The sequence below is a fragment of the Pterocles gutturalis genome, unplaced genomic scaffold (genome assembly GCF_000699245.1).
Source record: "Pterocles gutturalis isolate BGI_N339 unplaced genomic scaffold, ASM69924v1 scaffold48123, whole genome shotgun sequence".
Classification (NCBI taxonomy): Eukaryota; Metazoa; Chordata; class Aves; order Pterocliformes; family Pteroclidae; genus Pterocles; species Pterocles gutturalis.
Window position 1 is genome coordinate 75,839 of NW_010122352.1, and position 3,734 is coordinate 79,572.

Genomic DNA, 3,734 nt, shown 5'->3' on the forward strand with positions numbered 1-3,734 from the left:
TCCCCCCCCTCCTGAACCCCACGGCTCTCTTCAGTCTCGCAGGAGCCAGTGCAATGGGAGAGGAGTGAGAGAGGGAAGAATAACATTGCACAGACTTGCAGCCAGCTTCGTTTGCAGTCCAGAAGCAGCTTTGTGTATATAAGTCTGAAGACAGTGCTGGTATGGAAAGCTACACTGACTTATTGCTCTAACTTAATATCAACCAGAATCAAAGGCTTGCTCTGTCTTTTTTTAGAACTATTGACTGCTTTTAAATCCCTAGAGGCTCTTCTACCTTAGGTTCGTAATAGAGTGTCCTCAGAAACCAGTGCATATTTTTCTCAATTACTTTGCAGACAAGATTAACCCTATATATGCCCAGCCACTCTCTGTTCCTGTGTACTTTAAAGTGTTTTGTCTGTTTTGGGGTTTTTTTTTAATTTCTTTTTTTTTTTTTTTGGGGGGGGGGGAAGTTGCTTTGTCTCTCAATGCATTAGTCTGAACCTTTATCAAAATCCCCCACCATCATTTTGAAATGGTTGGGAAAGAACTGACATGAGAAAGCATGGGCTTTATTACCTATTTGCTTCCCTTCTCTTGTCACTCAGTGAAATGTCCAGTTGTTAGAAGATACCTGTAGGAACATAGATATTACCTTGCCAGGGGGTTGTCTTAGAGGGTTAGTCTAAAATGACAAAGATACCGTAAGTTGGCTGAAATCTGGCAGGAAAAGGAAAGACACGAGTTGAGGCTGAGGGCCTCAGGGAGGAGACAAATAGTCGAGGACTGCTGCAAGAAGATTAACAGTAGCAAGACAGAATTAAGTAAAAAAGAGAAGACATTTGTTTCCCTTTCAAGAAAAAAAAAATCCCACTGTTGATATCTATTAGTCTTCTTATGAAAGGACTGAAGGCTATTACTTGTGACTTCTAAAGGTAAGCAGAATAAATCACTAGAAAATACGCTTTAGGGAACAATCTTGCTCTGACAGAGGATGATGAAATAAATTACTCCATGTTTCTTTCTTACTGTCTGCAATTCAAGGTAAGCTGTTTTTACAGGAGATGGCAGGAGAAAAAAAGGTGTGTTGAAAGAGCCTAATCTTTCTCTGGACTCATCTGCTAATTTGAGTCCAGCCTCAAACTTCAGTGCTAGTTTGTTCTGGGGGGCACCACCATGGCCCCAGAATGGCTTTGGAAGCACTTTGCAGATAATGACTAACCAGACACCTGCCAGGCTGCCAGGCAGTTTGTAGCAGAGAGGTTTCCTGGGCAAGGGGTCATCTCCAGAGATGGACCACATAGGGCTTGCTTCCTAGTTGTTACTTCTGCACCTTCCAGCCATCCCTCCAGGTGCTTGGAGGGATGTGTCTTCTTGGCCTGTCTAAAACTTGGTTGCTTGTTTGGCATGACGCTTTCTTAACATACCCAGCAGTTGGCCCATTTGGACATAGATGTTGCCTGGACTTCAAGCTGATGCGTTTTTTGCCCTTCTCAAGACATGAAGAGTTGACTTTATGGATTTGTGCACTTGATATGAACATGCTTTGCAAAAAGGGCAAATATTTTTAAATATTCATGGCAATGCAAATCTGACCCACAAACGTCCAGGGAAAAGCAAACAGAAAGTGGTAACTGGAGGCTTCCTTTTGCAGTCTCTCTGTTGAAGTTTGTGTCTGCGATATATTTCTTTTTAAGCCAAGGTTTCCTTCAGAAACAGTGGTCCTAGTCCTGCATTGCATAGAGTGGAAGAATAAATCTGCATGTGGTCAGAGCTGTTTAATATTTCAGTAGAGTCCCATGGGGTTGCAGAATTCCAGGAGCATGCTCTACAGAATGGGATGGGAAAAGAGGATTAATACAGTCCCTGGAGGGCGGCCCTCTTGGGACTTTTTGAATCAGGTAAAAGGAAGAAAGCTTGAAAAGAAAAATGCAGTTGACTGAAAAGGCACAGAGACCTCTAAAAGCCTGCTGATGTGGCAAGAGCTTTCTATCTTGGAAGCAGTCTACAGAGATGAGATCTCAACACCGCTGCATAAATCCCAGGATGGCTCTGCATAATTCACATCAGAGTTGAGCCAGATCCATGTTTATGAAACCAGAAAAAACACGGCCCCGCTATTTATCATGACACTTACTGCTCTTTTTTTAAATTATGTCAAAAGCCTCAGACAGAATCATCCCCTCCTTCTTGTCACAGTGCTGGCTGCAACGCTAATAAGAAAAGATTGGGGGCTTTGTTTTGGTTTTTGGTTTTTTTTTTGGTTTTTTTTTTTTTAATAAGAGAAATGTTTCTCCTCTGATTAGCATCTGATTGATTCTCTTAAGTGCCTCAAGGCAGGGCCTAAGGAGGAAATGCAAAGATGTGGCCACACACAAGTTATCGCATGAATGGGCGAAGAGGGGCTGGGAGAAGAGAGGCGAGAAAACACCATGGCTGCTATAGAGGGAGCAGGGGAGCGACGTGATGGGACATCACTGAATTAGTTGAGTAGACTATGGCTTGTGAGACTTTGAAGATAAGAGCAAGAATTATGACTCAACATGGGGAAGGGAGTCATGGGAGGTATTCAAAGATGAGGGAGTTTCAGTCACAGGAATGCTGGCATGCTGGTGAGCACTCCACACCTGCCCTTCCCATTGGTACGTGCTGATGGGAGCCTTAGATACATCCTAGTATGAACAGAACAGCAGGCAATTGCACAAGTATACATGAAGAATGGGGCAATAAAACTTAGAAATTATTGCAAGGAAAGGCTGGACCCCTTGGCTTTTGCATTTCTCAGAGTCTGTTTCAATTTTTATAAACGTAATTATTTTTGAAAGATCAGCCTAGATCACCTGAGTAGTTTCCCAGAAAGATGCTTATGCAAGTTGGGTTTTTTTGTCTGCTTGCTTGACTGATTACAGGAGAGAGATTTCAGAAGGCATCTCTTTTCACACAACTGTGTTTTCCTCAAAAATGCAGGTACAGTTTTAACTTACCTGTTTTAGCTTAGCTGCCTGAACACTTGAGCAGGACAGCAGGAAGGCAGTCTTGGCAGAGATTTTTATGACGAGGGCATTGGTTTAAAGGAGGCTGGTTTTATATTTCTCTTTATTTCAAACTGTAAGGAGTACAGATCCTCTTTGTCATTCATGGCAAGAGACAAGATGCTAAAACAAACATCACCTCTGTTTAATCTCTTGGGAGTCACTAAGTTTAGAACACAGAGTAAAAGATGTGGAGTCTCCACTATGTTTTCTCCAAGAAAGAAACTTCAACTGTTCTGTTCTTGAACAGCACTTGGCTGGCTCATCAATCACTTCTCTGAAGACATGTATTATAAATAAACTTTAAAATATCAAAGTGACGCATTTGAGTTGAGCTTTGCTGCCGTTCCGATTCTCCGAACTGGATGCGTGCTCTCCCTCACCGTATACTAATTTTTCCCAGTCTATCTTGCTGGTCACCCCACATTACAATCAAGGTCACACAACATCACAGCCTCGGAGTTAGCAAAAGCTGATTCAGCCCTTTACCCAGAGAATCCTCAATTTGCAATCAACATCGAAAACCCACGGCAAAATATTACCAAAATTAGCCTCCCAGACCTCCGCTCCGTGCATTGCTTCTCTCTGCATCTTGCCACCTACAGCAAAATGCGTTTACAAACCCTCCGGCTGCTGGCGCGCCGAAGAAACTCAACTCCACCTCGCTCAGACCGACCACGCCGAGTCCCGCGCCCCAGGGCCCGGAGCCGGCCGCCCACCCCC